The 19,297-nt window shown below is 42.1% G+C and overlaps 1 non-coding gene across 1 annotated transcript; it reads right to left on the reverse strand.

Moving 5' to 3' along the window:
- Nucleotides 1-13,807: 13,807 nt before the first annotated feature.
- Nucleotides 13,808-13,914, reverse strand: LOC138444435 (U6 spliceosomal RNA). Its single transcript, XR_011258465.1, has one exon. It is a non-coding gene; the product is annotated as a U6 spliceosomal RNA (small nuclear RNA).
- Nucleotides 13,915-19,297: the final 5,383 nt, after the last annotated feature.

The raw sequence follows: 19,297 nt of genomic DNA on the forward strand, positions 1-19,297 counted from the left end.
AAGATATTAAAAAATAAGAATGACTTTTTTAAGGTAAGAACTCAAAAGAGACGGGGTCTCGCTATGTTGCCCAGGCTGGAGTACAGTGGCTATTCACAGGCGCGATCCCACTACTGATCAGCACGGGAGTTTTGACCTGCTCCGTTTCCGACCTGGGCCGGTTCACCCCTCCTTAGGCAACCTGGTGGTCCCCCGCTCCCGGGAGGTCACCATATTGATGCCGAACTTAGTGCGGACACCCGATCGGCATAGCGCACTGCAGCCCAGAACTCCTGAGCTCAAGCGATCCTCCAGCCTCAGCCTCCCGAGTAGCTGGGATTACAGGCGCGCGCCACAGCGCCCGGCGAGGAATCCAGACCTACCAGAATTCTAGGGTTTACCGGCTGCAAGTCGTGGCAAGCCGAATTCCCACCAGTAGAAGGCGACTCTAAGTAAAAACGGCTGGGTGGATAATTTCAGAAGAAACCGGGAACTGATGCTCCAGTGGGTTGCTTTAGCACTTACAGCGAAGCATTACTGCATCAGATGGCACAGTAAATCATGCAAAATAGATAAAAATATGGAATAAGCCACTTGATTTTGGGAAAGACGGGGAACCCCATTAACTGTAGTACAAACAGTAAAAGCGAGAGGTCTAACTGGACATAAACAATACTAAGGTTCTTATGCTGGCTCTTTCAGGCATTTCCCAAATAATGCCTAAATATTTTACATAAAAGCAATCCACATAGAAACGGATCTTCTTTACAAACAAAAACTGAAATACTTCATGGTAAAACACTACTTTAGGGCCCTTAGACCTAGACTCATGAGATAGGAGCAGGATACTAATTTAAGTTATACATAAGACAACCACTGGACTAACTCATACATAGCTTCTGCTTTGTCTCTCAAGGAAAATGAGCGTCAGAAGGAAAATACAAGGAAACACATAAGGGGAAAAAGAAGATAAAGATAAGTGTTATAAAGAAACTATCATTTACTATGGAATTCTATCATTTCTGGGTTTTGGAATAATTTCTTGATTTTGAAAAACTTCTGAATCAGGGATACTTAGAGACTTGTGAGAAAAATAAGAGGTAAGAGTAAATGGACAAATCATCTTCCCATTTTCAAAGAGAAAATAAAGGTGAATATCTGAAATCACTAACAGATTTTATTGGCATTTGTCCCAACTGAAAATTTAGAGGTAGTTATTTATGGATGACTGAAGCGACTTAGCAGCAGCAGCAGCAGTAGGATCATCTAGAGCTGTGATTTTTCAAGCTTTGGTGTGATTCACTCATCACTGTGGTGATAATCAAAGCAAATTCCTGAACATGACACCAGAGATTTTGAATTAACTTTGGCTCAAGGTATCTGTATTTGTAACTGCCAAGATGAATAGGGCCTGTAGCCCATACTTGGAAGTTTACTGATCTCAGAAAAATGAAGTGGTAATCATTAGGAACCAACAGAGTTTCACTTCAGGATAATTTATAGTCTTATAAGACAAGATTGCCTAACCAGAGGATTAACGATACAGCAGGAAATCAGTCTTGCAAAAATATAAACATGGTACTTCTTATTGAGATATATATGTGGGAAGAAAAGTCTATTTATTTCAATGTTTCTTACTTTTATCATATAATCATTAAAGCCGATTTTATTATATAATTATCAAAACTATTTTAATCTTGCCTTCTTTTTACCATATAATTATATTTATATAATTTATTAATTTTACTTTCCATTCAGCTCATGGACATAGTCAATGTGTAGTGTCAGCGAGGGAAAAATCTCTGCTTTTATTCTTCTTCAGTTCTTCTAGCTGGATTAATAATAAAAGTGATGCAAGACAACATAAGAGGAGAAAGAAAAATAAATTTTAATTAATGCACATGGAGGTTTCATAGAAATGGGACCTAAGAAGTGGCCAAAGCAGGCAACCTTTATACTTTTTAGATAAATTAATAAATTTGTGAGGAACTGACAGAACAAAAAAGCTTAGGCTTTTGGGCACTCAAGTAGTGAAGAATCTAAACCGAATATAGACTTGGGTAATAAGGAAGTAATGAGGTTCATTTACACAGGCTTCTCAGCCTGAGTTCCCTGACTCTAGGGTTAAGGGTGTCCTACCTCTGGAGGCAGGGAGTGCACCTTTCATGTGAGAGATTATTTCTTGCCTTCAGAAAAAGAGAAAGGAGGATGATAGTGTCTCTCTCATGGTGGCCATTTCTTAAGTAACTTTAATTCAAAGTAGTCAATGTGCCATTCAGGCACAATTTGGGGTGGCCTACGCTGGCCCAGAGGACACTTCTTGCCCCACAACAGTGAGAAATAAATTTGTGAGGGGGTCCTGGGCATCCTTGAAGATATCAGTGATCATGTTTCTCTGTAGTGGGAGCAGGTGCCACTGATTCAGGAAACCTGAATGCAAGGGGAGTAACTGCAGCCTGAGTGGCAGAAAGCAATGGCAGCTCTACAATCACGTGCAGAGGCCAGGTGGGTGTGATGATCATAGTGAACAGCAGAGTCAAAGCAGCAATCAGAATAGTCTGACTAGGGAGACTGATGGTGTTGGCTATTTGAGCACAGTGTTCCTAGAAATGAAATGTATCAGAAGCTTACTAAATTCTTATTTGGTCTGTATAAGCAAAAGAGTTGTAACTTAAGTGAACAAAAATGATAAAAACCAAGTTGTAGTCTTTCAGTCAGTTCTCAGACTCGAGCCAGTTCACAGACCCAGAACCTCTTGTTTGAGAGGAAATCTGGGTGCCCTTGAGGAAGGACACTGCCAAAAATGCATACTGCTCATCTTTCTCCCAGACTTCCCCAAAGGGAGCTACATCTTTTTACCACAGCAACTGTGCATTGGAGAAAAGGAAATGGTCAACCTTTGGGGGGGATTCCTGGACACTGACTCTGAACACACACTAATTCCAGGAGACTCAAAACATGGCTGTGGTCCACTCAGAGTAGGGGTTTATGGATGTCAGGTAGTCAGTGAAGCTTCTGCTCAGGTCTGTCTCACAGGGGGCCCAGTGTGTCCTCCAACGCCCCATGCGGGTATTTCTCCAGTGCTGGAAAGTATGATTGGAATACACATTCTCAACAACTAGCAGAATCCCCAAACAGGTTTCCTGACCGGTGAGGGCAATTATGGGGAGAAGGCCAAGTGGAAGCCACTAAAACTGTCTCTATGCAGGAAAATAGTAAACCAAAAGCAATACTGCTTTCCTGGAGGGATTGCAGAGATTACTACCACTATCAAGGACCTAAAGATGCAGGGGTGGCCATTCCCACGACATCCCATTCAACTCACCTAATCAGCCTGTGCAGAAGACGGATGGACCCTGAAGAATAACAGTGCATGTTGTAAGACTAACTTGGTATGGACTGCTGTTGGAGTTGCTATACCAGATGAGGTTTCATTGCTTGAGCAAATTAACACATCCCCAGCACCTTGTATGTAGCTGTTGATCTACTATGCCTTTGTCTCTGTTAGAAAGACCACAAGAAGCAGTTTACTTTCAGCTGGCAAAGCCAGATACACCTTTACTGTGCTACTTCAGGAGTATCAGCTCTCCAGTCCTACATCATAATTTAATTTGCCGGGACGTTGATCACCTTTCCCTTCCACCAGATATCACATGGATCCGTTACATTGATGACACCACGGTGATTAGACTTACGGAAAAAGACACAGCAGCTACTGTATATTTATAGGTAAGACATTTATGTGTCAGAGGGAGAAAATGAATCTGACAAAAATTCAGAGAACTGTCTCAGAGAAATTTCTAGGGATCCAGTGGTGTGGTATATGTCAAGATATCCATTATTAATGTAGTTTAAATTGTTGCATCTGGGTCCCTTCCAACTAAAAAAGAGGTACAACGCCAATGGGCCTTTTTGGATTTTGGAGGCAACATAGTCCTCCTCTGGGTGTGTCACTCTGGCCCATTTACTGAGGGACCGAAAGAGCTATTAATTTTGAGTGGGGTCCATATCAAGAGAAGGCTGTGCATCAGGTCCAGGCTGCCATGCCAGTTGCTCTGCCACATGTGATCCAGCAGGTCCAATGGGGCTTGCAGTGGCTGTGGCAGACAGGCATGCAGTTTGCAGCATTTGGCAGGGCCCTGTAGATGAAGCACCCTGTAGGCCCTTAGAATTTTGAAATAAAGCCCTGCCATGCTCTGTGGATAACTGCTCTCCATTTAAGAAACAGCATTTGGCCTGCTACTGGGCTTTGGAGAAACTGAATACTTAACCACAGGTCTCCAAAGTTACCATGCAACCTGAGCTGCCTATCATGGACTGAGTGTTACCTAACCCACCATGCTACAAAGTTGGGGGTTCACAGTAGCCTTCCATCATCAAATGGAATTGGTAGATATGAAATCAGACCCAAGCAGGTTCTGAAGGCACAAATTAGCTACATGAAGATGTGGTCCAAATGCCCATGTTCCCCACTCCTGCTATACCACCTTCTCTCTCCAGCCTGCACCTATGGCCTCATGTGGAGTTCCCTATAATCAGATGACTGAGGAAGAGAAGAGAAGACTTGGGCCTGGTGTATAGGTAGTCCTGTATGATATATCCACCCTAAAACAGACAGCTGCAGCACTATTGACCCCTTTTGGGACATTCCCTGAAGGGATGTGATGAAGGAAATCCTCCCAGCAGGCAGAACTCTGAGCAGAGTACCTGGTTGTTCATTTTGCTTGGAAGGAGAAATTTCCATCTATGCAATTATACACCAATTCATGGGCTGAGGCCAATTGTTTGACTAGATGGTTAGGGACTTATAAGGAATGTAATTTGAAAATTGGTGATGATGAAGTCTGGGAGAGGTATGTGGACAGACCTATCAAAACAGGTGAAGAATATGGAGGTATTTGGATCCCATATATATATACTCACCAAAGATTGACCTAAGTAGAGAAGGATTTTAATAATCAAGCGGAAAGATGACCAACTTATTCTGTAGATACTACCCAAACTCCTTCCCCAGCTACCTCTGTCATTAGCCAAAGGGCTCATGAACAGAGTAGCCGTGGTGGCAGGGGTGGCACTTATGCAGGGGCTCAGCAACATGGACTTCCACTCACTAAGGCAGATGGCTGCAGCCAGTGCCAAGCGCCTAACTGGCCAGTAGCAAAGACCAACACTGAGTCCTGGACATGGCACTCTTCCCCAAGGTGATCAGCCACTACCTAGAGGCAGATTGATTACGCAGGACTACTTCCATCATGGAAGGGGCAAGGTTTTGTTGTTACTGGAACAGACGTATATTTGGCCACAGATTTGCCTACCCTCCATGCAATGCTTCTGCCAAAACTACCATCCAGGGCTTACAGAATGCCTTTTCCACCATCATGGTTTTTCACACAGCATTGCTTCTGATCAAAAACTCACTTCACAGCAAATGAAGTGGAGTAATGGGTTTGTTCTCATGGATTTTACTGGTTTTACCATTTCCCCAACCATCCTGAAGCAACTGACTTGATAGAATGATAGCATAACCTTTCAAGGATTCAGTTACAACACAGCTAGATGCCAATACTTCACAGGACTGAGGCAAGGTTCTTCAGGAGGTTCTATATACTCTGACTCAGTGTCCAATATAGGGTGCTATTTCTCCCATAGCCAATATTCATGAGTCCAGGAAAGAAGGGATGGAAATGGGAGTGGCATTATTCACTACCACCTCTAGTGATTCACTAGCAAAAATTTTTCATCCTGCCCCTTGTGGGCTTGTAATCTGCTGGACTAGAGTTCTCAGGCCTAAAGGGAGAAATATTTCTTCTAGAAGACACAATAATGATTCCATTGAACTAAAAGTTTAGACTGCTGCCTAGTAATTTTTGGCTCTTTGTTCCTCTGAGTCAAAAGCAAAGAAGGGAATTGCTATGCTGGCTGCAATGATTTGTTCTGACTACTAAGGAGAAATCTGACTGCTACTCCACCATGAGGTAAGGAAGTGTGCCAAAAATATAATAGATCCCTTAGAGCATCTCTTCCTGCTGAACTGAAGAGTGGGGAATGGAAGAGAAGATGAAAATGCCACAGAGCTCCAGTACTAACATTCTGCAGTCTTTTTTTTTTATTCATTAAACATTTTCCTGGTTGCTGTAAATTTTTAAACTTAAGATTCTAAAGTTCTAAAAAACATGATTCTGACAGTTTTTGCCAGCTTATTCATTGCTTCTGAGAGGAACAGACAGAGCCTAGGAGTTCCCTACTGCACCATGTTCCAGTAAGCCAACTTTTTACAAGGTTTTTAAATTCACCCATTTATTCATTCAATAGCCATAAATTGAGCCCCAGGCATTGTTTTATATCAGGTATTTTAGTCTCTTGAAAAGTCAGCATTGGCATCAGTGTTATTTGGCTTTCTCAGTAGAAGTTTGGGATCTAGAATGAAAGATGAGACATTCTACACTTAGAGGATAAACCAGAAATAGAATATTATCCTCTCTACTGGGGCTATTACTTTCCAAGAAAGATACACAAACTGGACAAACAGAAAGGCAAAATGAGATTGAAACAAGGCAGGGCAAGAAATGGTTGAGATGTCGAGGGATGAAAATGTTGATTTGTTATCTGTAACCCCTGGGGTTATCAGTTCAGTTCAGTTCAGTCGCTCAGTCGTGTCTGACTCTTTGCGACCCCATGAATCGCAGCACGCCAGGCCTCCCTGTCCATCACCATCTCCCGGAGTTCACTCAGACTCACGTCCATCGAGTCCGTGATGCCATCCAGCCATCTCATCCTGGGTCATCCCCTTCTCCTCCTGCCCCCAATCTCTCCCAGCATCAGAGTCTTTTCCAATGAGTTAGCTCTTCGCATGAGGTGTCCAAAGTACTGGAGCTTCAGCTTTAGCATCATTCCTTCCAAAGAAATCCCAGGGCTGATCTCCATCAGAATGGACTGGTTGGATCTCCTTGCAGTCCAAGGGAACCTCAAGAGTCTTCTCCAACACCACAGTTCAAATGCATCAATTCTTCGGCGCTGAGGTTATAGTTTCAGAGAAATAAATTGTCTTAATGCAATCCAGAACTTCCTAGAAGTCAACACTGCTTAAAGAAGGAAAAACTATTTAGAGATGCAGATACAGGTGGTAAAACCATAAAGTATAACAGGACAATGTCACAAAGTTAGAATAGTGGTTATGTCCAAGAGGGAAGGCTATTTGGGTATGGGCTTCTAGGATGCTAGCAAGTTCTATTTCTGAATACCAGTTATATAGTTGGTCATTTTATAAGCACTTTAAATTTTACATTTGTATCTTTCATATGTATGACATATCTCACAGAAGTTAAAAAGAAAACACAGGTAATGGATACATATGGGGGATTAAAATAGTTACAATTTTTTTTTTTTTTTGGCTGCTCAAAATGTCTTAGTTCCCCAATCAGGAATTAAATACATGCCCCCTGCAATAGAAGCACTGAATCTTCACCACTGAACCATCAGGGGAGTCCTGGTCACAAATTCTTTAACATCCATAGAGGAGGTTCTGTTCTCTCCACACCTTTGAATCTAGGCTGGCCCGTGGCTGCTTTAACTAATAAAGCACAGCAGACAGAAGCAATGCTATGCTCTTTCTGCCTTTAGCCTTTAAGTGGACCGGTAACTTTCAACTTGGTCTCTTGAAGAGTGAGTCACCATGTAAGAAGTCTCACAATATGCCATGGAGAGTCTTGAATACTACATGGAGAGGGAGTGTCATGACTGAATGCAGTTTTGCAGTCGAGCCTACCAAGGTACCAGACATATCAAGTAAGGCACCTTGGACTGTCCAGATCAGACCAGCTATCAACTGAATACCAGTAAGTGACCACAGGCAGTATCACCTGGAGCAGAATTGTTCAGCAGAGCTGTGCCCAAATTCCTGACCCTCAAAATAATGAGATAAAATAATTATTTCAAATGACAAAACTTTGGAGTAGTTTATTCTACACTGTCTTAGTCCCTTCAGGCTACTGTAATGAAAATACCATAGTTTGGGTGGCTTAAGTAATAAATACCTTTTTTTTCTCACAGTTCTGAAGACTGGGAAGTAGATCTGGTGAAGAACTGCTTCCTGGTTCATAGACAGGCATCTTCTTGTTGTGACCTCATGTGGTGGAAGCAGCAAAGGAGCTCTCTAGGGTTTCTTCCACGAGGGCACTTAATGCCATTCATGAGGACTTCACCTCCATGACCTAATCACCTCCCAAAGACATCACATCCAAATACTATGACCTTGTGGGTTGGTTTCAACACATGGAATTTTAAGGGGGCACAAACATTCGATCTACAGTATACCCTATAGAAAACACACACAAGGCAAATAAGCAAAAAATGTTTTAAGAAAGTAAGTGTTCTAATATTAATAGTAAAGCAGGCTTAAGAACAAAAATGCATTGTTTTGGAGGGACAAAGCATTATTTTTTAATCAGGTATGTGTGTGCTCTGGAGATAAAAGAGTCCTAAAATATTAACATCATTATGTATATGTTCTTGGAATGGTGAGACCCTTCAAAACAAACACCAAAAACAGAAACCATAAATGATAAGGCTTAGTAGGTTTGAGAACATAAAACCTTAAAGTTGCTGAATGTCTAAAATATTCCACTGTTATCAAAATTAAAGGCTTAGAAAAGAGTATGGTCAACTGCATGATATACTGAACTTCTTTCATGGATGTAGTAGGAAATTGTAGAGTATTACTAAGTATTGGGTAGATGGTTAAATTACATATTTAGTAATGGTGTTGAGTAAATGCCAAACAAAGTGCATTTGTGACAATGACCTTCTGAAAACCGTATTTTAACCCAGGCCAGGAGAAAGCTTTTTTGGTATTGGGTATTTCAGGCATTCAGGCAAGCTAATGAATTAGATATTTTTGGCAGGGATCATGAGAACCCAAATCACTCTTAAAATGGCCTATTTTTAAATGACTGTTGCCCCCCTCCCCCGCCCCCCTTGTAAAAGCCCATGGACAGAGGACCCTGATGGACTATATTCCGGGTTGTAAAAAGCTGTACACAACTGAGTGACTGAGCACATTGCCCCCTGCCCCACCTTTCATTAGACCTGAAGCTCTACAAAGGCAAATGTCTGTTCTATTTCTGATTATCTAGTATCAGTATCTAGTACCTGATTACCTAGGGTCTGGTAAATATTTGGCATGTAAACTTTTAAAAAATGGATAGATGGATAAATGAATGGATAGATGAATAAATGGATGGACTGTTAAAACATTATGCTTTAAAGAAAGATATACACACACACAACTCAGAAAAAAATTAACCCTGAAAACTTATTGAACATGAAAAGTTAAAAAAAAAAAGTACACGCATTTTAAAGAAGACAGATACTGGAATGATTCCTTTCTGACCTCACAAGTTTTTTCAGGTACAGACTGACCTTCTATTTGCTTTCTATTGCTGCTGTAACAAATTACCACAAATTGAGTGGCTTAACCAATGCAACTCTTTTATCTGACAGTTCTGAAAGTCAGAAGTCCCAAACAGGTCAGCAGGCTGCAGTTTCCAGAGGCTGTTCATATTTTTCGGTTGGTGACCCTGCATGACTCCAATCTCTGCTTCCAGTTCACATCTCTCTGACTCTGATCTTCCTTCTTCCCTTATATAATTGTAATAATCCTTGTAATTACATTGGGACCAATGGTAAAATCCAGAATAATCTCTCCATCTCAAAATGTTTAAGTTATTTACATGTGTGAAATATCTCTTACCTCATAAAATAACATAGAGGAAGTTCACTCTATGAACTCATAAAATAACATCAGGAAGTTCACTTTTTTGTGGGGCATTATCCTGCCCGCCACACCTCAATTCCACAAAACTGAGAAGCTCTGCCCCTAAAATGCCTAAATTTAAAGGGGGAAGCTCTAAAACAGTTCTTTCATAAAGATAAAATTACTATTACAGACCATCAAAAACTTCTGACAATTTTAAAGAGTCTCTTCTTTCACACCTTATTCACTTATTTCTTTTAAAAATGAGACAAAGATACAACACTTGCTCTACATAGCTCAGTGGAGGGCTCTGAGGTATTGCTCTAAACAACTGAGTTCCAGACTCATCCCCACATAGTGCTCGAAGTTCCCTGCACTTCAATTCCACCTCTAAGGTGGTTGTTCAGTTGACTCTTTGTGACCCCATGGACACAGCACACAGGCTTCCCTATCCTTCACCATCTCCAGGAGTTTCCTCAAACTCATGTCCATTGAGTTGGTGATGCCCTCCAATCAACTCATCCTCTGTCGCCCCTTTTCCTCCTGCCCTCAATCTTTTCCAGCATCAGGGTCTTTTTCAATGAGAAGGCTCTTCACATCAAGCAACCAAAGTACTGGAGCTTCAGCTTCAGCATCAGTCCTTCCAATGAATATTCGGGGTTGATTTCCCACAGGATTGACTGGTTTGATCTCCTTGCAGTCCAAGGGACTCTCAAGAGTCTTCTCCAGCAGCACATTTTGAAAGCTTCAGTTCTTCGGTGCTCAGCCTTCTTTATGGTTCAACTCTCACATCCATACATGACTACTTGGAAAAACCATAGCTTTGACTATGTAGAGTCTCTGCTTTTTAATATGCTGTCTAGGTTCGTCATAGCTTTTCTTCCAAGGAGCAAGAGTCTTTTAATTTCATGGCTCTGCAGTGACTTTGGAGCCCAAGAAAATAAAATCTGCCACTGTTTCCATTCCCCACCCCCCCATGTATTTGCCATGAAACGATGGGACCGGATGCCATGATCTTCGTTTTTCAAATGTTGAATTTTAAGCCATCTAAGGTTAGCTGTGGGCACTCCGAGAGGGTGAAACAGGCTGACAGCATTTTGCCACATTGTCCCGGTTTCCTTGGTTATCACAGGAACGTCTGGGTTCCTCTTATAGGTTGCTTGTTCCCTTAAAAGGAGGGAGTTATTTGGAAGGTTAGCCCTATCTGTAAACCCGCACTAAGTAAGGATTGGCAGAAGGGCTAGATACTCCGCCAGCAACCTTTAAAAGCAAAAACTTTGATAGTCTAGCGGTGAATGAGGTAACATCCAGTGGCAGGAGGGTGGGGAGGGAAGGTCGGTTAAGTAAGGGAAACGGCGATAAAAATTAGCAAACCTAACCGCCACGGGAAGAATTTAAGAAATCTGGCCTCGGAGGTGCATTTTTCCACTGATGCGGAGCAACCATTTTCTCCAATAGGTTGTGAGGAAACGAGCAACCCCTGTTGGTTTCAAGGGTGATGACAGCCTTTTCGCAAAGACGTTCTGCTGATTCTCCAGTAGGGGTCAGTGGTGAGGTAGGTACAATTCCTCAAATATCCTAGTTACCCAGTGAGTTTTAACTGTAAAGAAGACATAAAATAGGAGACAAGTGTTAAAGAGTGAGCCAGCAATAGGCCAGGTATATCTCGTCTGTTTTTAATGGACACATTAGTGAACTATTGAATACGTAAAAAGTATTTATCTGGAAAAAGGTAAGCGTTTGTTGTTTGCTTACACAAAATTTGAATCCATTAGTTGTACAGAAAAGTTAGGTTCCCTTAAAATCGTAAAATAAACAAAAGAGACGGGGTCTCGCTATGTTGCCCAGGCTGGAGTACAGTGGCTATTCACAGGCGCGATCCCACTACTGATCAGCACGGGAGTTTTGACCTGCTCCGTTTCCGACCTGGGCCGGTTCACCCCTCCTTAGGCAACCTGGTGGTCCCCCGCTCCCGGGAGGTCACCATATTGATGCCGAACTTAGTGCGGACACCCGATCGGCATAGCGCACTGCAGCCCAGAACTCCTGAGCTCAAGCGATCCTCCAGCCTCAGCCTCCCGAGTAGCTGGGACTACAGGCGCGCGCCACCACGCCCGGCGATGAGAAACCTCGGCAGGGAGATACTAGAGGTTGCGATATTGTGACGTCATCTGGGGGCGGGGCGAAGTAGAGGTTGTGCCAGGCATAAGACACGCCCAGCGCAGGGTGGGCCGGGAGGCTGAGGCCATGTGACGTCATGGGGCGGGGATATCGTCTCCCCCCTGGTCTGTTTGCGAGCTTGGAACTCGCACCTTTTCCTGTTCCTGCCTCGGCTCCTGGTGTTTTGCTTGGACTACTGTATTTTCATTTAAGAAAAGTTGGTCCGTTGGCTCTTAGTGCTCATAGGTGCTGTGTTCGGACACGCAGGTAGCACAAAAGGAAATGCAGTGCGCGGTCCCTCAGCATTGCCTTTCTTCAGCAGATCTTAAACACGTGCTGCACGCTGTGAAGAAGTTATTTACGAAGGAACCGGACCTTCTGTCCCTAAATCTACCATTGTCCACAGCAAGCATTTAGGAGGTGCCTTCGCTGTACCAAGAAATGTGATCCATAGTAGCGGGGATTGGGGTCTGCAGAAGAGCTGGAGGCCAGTTCAGTGTTCACTGTTGAAGGGAGCGTGGGGGAGCCGTCTGTTCATTGCCCGTTATTGTTGGGGGAAAAAAATCTAGTATTGGAGTAGACTGTGCAAGAATTAGTATTTGGCAACCTGAAGTCTTTTAGGAACAAGACTAGGTTAGGAAGGCATAAAGAGAAGGAGGAAAAAAGAATTTCCAGCCATGGTAGTTCTGCAATCAGCAGACCTTTTCTGTTTTATACAGGCAATCTTGGCCATCTTTTTCTCTTAAAAACTAGTCCAAATTCCCCCTCCATTTCCCCCGTTGCAGCTGATTATTTTGCTCCCTCTTCATAGATAATTTAAAGGCCATCAGAAACACCTCAACTCCTTGTTACTCCACTCTCCTCTAAAATTTATCTTTATATTTTCTTTTATATATCTATTTAAATTTATTTATTTTTGTATTTTTAAAAATTTATTTTTAATTGGAGGATAATTGCTTTACAGTATTGTATTAGTCTCTGACATATATCAACATGAATCAGCCATAGATATACATATAGCCCTGGAGGAGGGCATGGCAACCCACTCCAATATTCTTGCCTGGAGAATTCCCACGGACAGAGGAGCCTGGTGGGCTGCAGTCCATGGGGTCGCAAAGAGTTGGACACGACTGAGCAGCTAAGCACTGCATAGCACATACATATATCCATCCTCTCCCTCTTGAATCTCCCTCCCACCTCCCTTTCCATCCAGGCCATCTAGGTTGTCACAGAGCACCTGATTTGAGCCCCCTGCTTCATACAGCAAATTCCCACTGGCTGGCTGTTTTACAGATGGTAATGCATATGTTTCCATGCTACTCTCTCTTTTCACCCCACCCTCTCCTTCCCTTACTGTGTCCACAAATCTGTTCTCTACATCTTCGTCTCGATTGCTGCCCTGCTTACCATCTTTCTAGATTCCATATATACGCATTAATATATGATATTTGTTTCTCTCTTTCTAAAAGACTTCACTTTGTATAACAGGCTTTAGGTTCATCTACCTGATTAGGACTGACTCAGATGTGTTCTTTTTTATGGATGAGTAATATTCCATTTAATATATGTACCACAGCTTCTTTATCCTTTCATTTGTCCATGGGCATCTAGGTTGCTTTCATGTCCTAGCTATTGTAAACAGTGCTGCAAAGAACACTGGGGTACATGCATCTCTTTCAATTATTGTTTTCTCAGGTTATATGCCCAGCAGTGGGATTGCTGGGTTATATGGTAGTTTCATTCCTAGTTTGTAAAGGAATCTCCATACTGCTCTCCATAGTGATTCTATCAATTTACATTCCCACTAACAGTGCAAGAGGATTCTCTTTTCTCCACACCCTTTCCAGCATTTATTCTTGGTAGATTTTTGATGATAGCCATTCTGATTGGTGTGAGGTGATACCTCATTGTAGTTTTAATTAAATGGAACACTTCACGAATTTTCATGTCATCCTTGTGGAAGGGCCATGCTATTTGTCTCTGTATTGTTCCAATTTTAGTATATGTGCTGCTGAAGTGAGCACTATCTTTACATTTTCAAAGAAGGGCAACTCTTTGTTGTCTCTTCTTGTCAATTGCTCCTATCAAATTCTTCCATCAGTTATTTCCACACCCATCTTCACTCCCTGTCTCCCCTCCCCTCTTATATAGACTCTAAGCTTTCTTTCAAGTCTCCTTTGACCTTGCCTCTCTTTCCAAATAAAATCTGTTTTCATGGTTGCCCTTCCTGAAAGCATGTTCTACAGTTACTACATTCACTTCCTAACATTCTGTCTTCAGACCACAGCCCACTACTCACTGAAATTATTATAAGGTTCCCGTATCTAAGCCCCCTAACTGGCAGTTCTAAGGGATCTTTCAGACTATGCGACATAATTTACACCCCACTCAGCCATCTGAACTACCTGTGACCACTACCTGCTCCCTGAAGGTTTCTCCCTGGTTCTTGCTGACAGCCCCTGCTGGGCCCTCTAAAGTTTTGCTGCTCTTTCTGCCCACTGTATAAATGTTATTCTTTGGAGTTCCTCCTAAACCTTCTCTGTAGTTTCTTCATGCTCTTCATGACTGATCTCACCAGTTCTCAAGGTTCTCAAATCTATAGCTCCAATGTGATGGTCTTTCCAGAGCTCCAGATCTGTATTTCAAGCTGCCTACTAGGTGTTATACTGAAATTATTCAAAACTTCATATTCAACATGTGCAAACAAAACTGATCATCTTCTGGTCCCTTCCTCCAAACGGTTTCTAACTTCTCTACCAATACATCTAGTTGGTCACTTCAGAACTCTCTGAATCATTCTTGACCACTGTTTGATTCATTTAACACCAGGTAAAATTTATTTTTTGTCTATCCAATAATGAGTAGTGTGCTAGGTAATGGAGATATTGTGGTGACGAAAAGGGACACAGTGGGGAGACAGAACATAGCAAAAAAAAAAAAAGGTTACAAGTTGTGTTAAGTGCCATAAAGGAAACAAAGTGCTGAGATAAAAACAATAATGGCAGGAAAAGGGGAGAGGACCTACTTTAGAGAAAGCAATCATATAAGCAGATGGAGTAGCGGGGGTAGGAAATCCCTGGAAAGAGAGAACCATGCATGACTTTCCTGACATTTTGGCCTAAGTCATTCTGTGATCCAACCTTGGTCACAATGTTTATCCTTGAACAAGTCTCTAATGAATGATCTTAAGGGAAAAAAAGAATGCAGGAACAAGTGACTGTTATCAGGCAAGAGAAGTAACAAAAGCAAAGATAATAAATCATTTATAAAGACTCCCAGTTCTGTTTCAGTAGTAAAGATTAGCCTGAAGTGCTTAACTCCTAGATCAACTGGAACCTAAGAGATGATGATGTTGACCATGGGTCAGACCCTGATGACTTTAATCAGCTAAAGCTTCAGTTCAGTTCAGTCACTCAGTCGTGTCCAACTCTTTGTGACCCCATGAATCATAGCACGCCAGGAGTTCACTCAGACTCACGTCGATCGAATCCGTGATGCCATCCAGTCATGTCATCCTGGGTCGTCCCCTTCTCCTCCTGCCCCCAATCCCTCCCTGCATCAGAGTCTTTTCCAATGAGTCAACTCTTCGCATGAGGTGGCCAAAGTACTGGAGTTTCAGCTTTAGCATCATTCCTTCCAAAGAAATCCCAGGACTGATCTCCTTCAGAATGGACTGGTTGGATCTCCTTGCAGTCCAAGGGACTCTCAAGAGTCTTCTCCAACACCACAGTTCAAAAGCATCAATTCTTCAGCACTCAGCCTTCTTCACAGTCCAACTCTCACATCCATACATGACAACAGGAAAAACCATAGCCTTGACTAGACGGACCTTTATTGGCAAAGTAATGTCTCTGCTTTTCAATATGCTATCTAGGTTGGTCATAACTTTTCTTCCAAAGAGTAAGCATCTTTTAATTTCATGGCTGCAATCACCATCTGCAGTGATTTGGAGCCCAAAAAAATGAAGTCTGACACTGTTTCCACTGTTTCTCCATCTATTTCCCATGAAGTGATGGGACCGGATGCCATGATCTTTGTTTTCTGAATGTTGAGCTTTAAGCCAACTTTTTCACTCTCCTCTTTCACTTTCATCAAGAGGCTTTTTAGTTCCTCTTCACTTTCTGCCATGAGGGTGGTGTCATCTGCATATCTGAGGTGATTGATATTTCTCCCAGCTATCTTGATTCCAGCTTGTGTTTCTTCCAGTCCAGTGTTTCTCATGATGTACTCTGCATATAAGTTAAATAAGCAGGGTGACAGTATACAGACTTGATGTACTCCTTTTCCTATTTGAAATGAGTCTGTTGTTCCATGTCCAGTTCTAACTGTTGCTTCCTGACCTGCATACAGATTTCTCAAGAGGCAGGTCAGGTGGTCTGGTATTCCCATCTCTTTCAGAATTTTCCACAGTTTATTGTGATCCACACAGTCAAAGGCTTTGGCATAGTCCATAGAGCAGAAATAGATGTTTTTCTGGAACTCTCTTGCTTTTTCCATAATCCAGCGGATGTTGGCAATTTGATTTCTGGTTCCTCTGCCTTTTCTCAAACCAGCTTGAACATCAGGAAGTTCATGGTTCATGTATTGCTGAAGCCTGGCTTGGAGAATTTTGAGCATTAATATACTAGCATGTGAGATGAGTGCAATTGTGCGGTAGTTTGAGCATTCTTTGACATTGCCTTTCTTTGGGATTGGAATGAAAACTGACCTTTTCCAGTCCTATGGCCACTGCTGAGTTTTCCAAATTTGCTGGCATATTGAGTGCAGCACTTTCACAGCATCATCTTTCAGGATTTGAAATAGCTCAACTGGAATTCCATCACCTCCACTAGCTTTGTTTGTAGTGATGCTTTCTAAGGCCCACTTGACTTCACATCCCAGGATGTCTGGCTCTAGATGATTGATCACATCATGATTATCTGGGTCATGAAGATCTTTTTTGTACAGTTCTTCTGTGTATTCTTGCCACCTCTTTTTATTTTTTTATTTTTATTTTTTTTTAGTTTTTTATTTTTTAAATTTTAATATCTTTAATTCTTGCATGCGTTCCCAAACATGAACCCCCCTCCCACCTCCCTCCCCATAACATCTCTCTGGGTCTTCCCCATGCACCAGCCCCAAGCATGCTGTATCCTGCGTCAGACATAGACTGGCAATTCAATTCTTACATGATTGTATACATGTTAGAATGTCATTCTCCCAAATCATCCCACCCTCTCCCTCTCCCTCTGAGTCCAAATGTCCGTTATACACATCTGTGTCTCTTTCCCTGTCTTGCATACAGGGTCGTCATTGCCATCTTCCTAAATTCCATATATATGTGTTAGTATACTGTATTGGTGTTTTTCTTTCTGGCTTACTTCACTCTGTATAATCGGCTCCAGTTTCATCCATCTCATCAGAACTGATTCAAATGAATTCTTTTTTACGGCTGAGTAATACTCCATTGTGTATATGTACCACAGCTTTCTTATCCATTCATCTGCTGATGGACATCTAGGTTGTTTCCATGTCCTGGCTATTATAAACAGTGCTGCGATGAACATTGGGGTACATGTGTCTCTTTCAATTCTGGTTTCCTCGGTGTGTATGCCCAGCAGTGGGATAGCTGGGTCATAAGGTAGTTCTATTTGCAATTTTTTAAGGAATCTCCACACTGTTGTCCATAGTGGCTGTACTAGTTTGCATTCCCACCAACAGTGTAGGAGGGTTCCCTTTTCTCCACACCCTCTCCAGCATTTATTGCTTGCAGATTTTTGGATCGCAGCCATTCTGACTGGTGTGAAGTGGTACCTCATTGTGGTTTTGATTTGCATTTCTCTAATAATGAGTGATGTTGAGCATCTTTTCATGTGTTTGTTAGCCATCCATATGTCTTCTTTGGAGAAATGTCTATTTAGTTCTTTGGCCCATTTTTTGATTGGGTCGTTTATTTTTCTGGAATTGAGCTGCAGAAGTTGCTTGTATATTTTTGAGATTAGTTGTTTGTCAGTTGCTTCATTTGCTATTATTTTCTCCCATTCAAAAGGCTGTCTTTTCACCTTGCTTATATTGCCACCTCTTTTTAATATCTTCTTCTGTTAGGTCCATACCATTTCTGTCCTTTATTGAGCCCATCTTTGCATGAAATCTTCCCTTGGTATCTCTAAAGCTTGCTGCTGCTGCTGCTAAGTCACTTCAGTCATGTCCGACTCTGTGCGACCCCAGAGACGGCAGCCCATCAGGCTCCCCCGTCCCTGGGATTCTCCAGGCAAAAACACTGGAACGGGTTGCCATTTCCCTCTCCAATGCATGAAAGTGAAAAGTGAAAGTGAAGTCGCTCAGTCGTGTCCGACTCTTAGCAACCCCATGGACTGCAGCCTTCCAGGCTCCTCCGTCCATGGGATTTTCCAGGCAAGAGTACTGGAGTGGGGTGCCATTGCCTTCTCTCTAAACCTTAGACTCTGCTTATCTTTGTGGTGATTCTGTGCTGGCTTCTCCTCTGCCTAAGCCCCTTCATGATTATACATTTACCCTTAGCTTAAAGTTTTGCAGTTCTGAGTTCACTGCTTGGGAAAGATTCCTGGTGCTCTCCTTTTCTGCTGCAATAAATAAATCCTTCCTTCTTTCAATCTTTGGCTTGGATCAACACCCACCAAGAGAACAGAGTTTTTGGGTAACAGCTAGATAAGCCTCCTTGAGGAGGTGTCATTTAAATTGAGACCTGAAGAATGAGGCATCAGTTAGGGTACTTCAATTGCAAGCAGTAAGGACTGTCTGTAAACTGAAGTAACAAACTCCACTTAAGAAGGGACTAACTGGAAGGAAAGAGGAGTGTGAAATAAAAATTTATATTTTATGAAAAAAATTTTAAAAATAAAATGTATGTTTTATGGCAAGACGAGAAAAATTTAAATATAAAAAATTCTGCCTTTTGCCCTCCTCTCTCCTGCCACCGTGCATGCTGTATCTGCATCATGCATTAACCAAACCGTCCCCATCAGCAGGAACATCTCCCCGACCTTAAACAGCAACGTTCTCCTAGCATCAACAAGGCAACTCCTTCAAAGATAACATTTCTTCTTGGTCTTGTAAGGAAGGGGTCACATGACCTACCACATGGCATTTAGATCTGGATTATGTAATCTGTCAATATACATCATTTGATGTCCCAAAAAAACTTATAACTGTGCCTATACTTCTACAATATTTCTCAGATACACTGATATCTGATATCTCAGATATCTTTCTGATACACTCTTCCTGAGTTATAATCCTCAAATTTGGCTGGAATAAAAATTTCCAATTCTTAGATTGACTAACTTTTTTGTCTACAGAAGGAATGTGGCAGAATGATAGCTGTCCCCCCAAGTCTGTTCTTTCCTTTTACCAAACTAATGAATTCTCAGTTGAGCACATGAAGCCCCG

This window comes from Ovis canadensis, chromosome 7, assembly GCF_042477335.2.
Source record: "Ovis canadensis isolate MfBH-ARS-UI-01 breed Bighorn chromosome 7, ARS-UI_OviCan_v2, whole genome shotgun sequence".
Classification (NCBI taxonomy): Eukaryota; Metazoa; Chordata; class Mammalia; order Artiodactyla; family Bovidae; genus Ovis; species Ovis canadensis.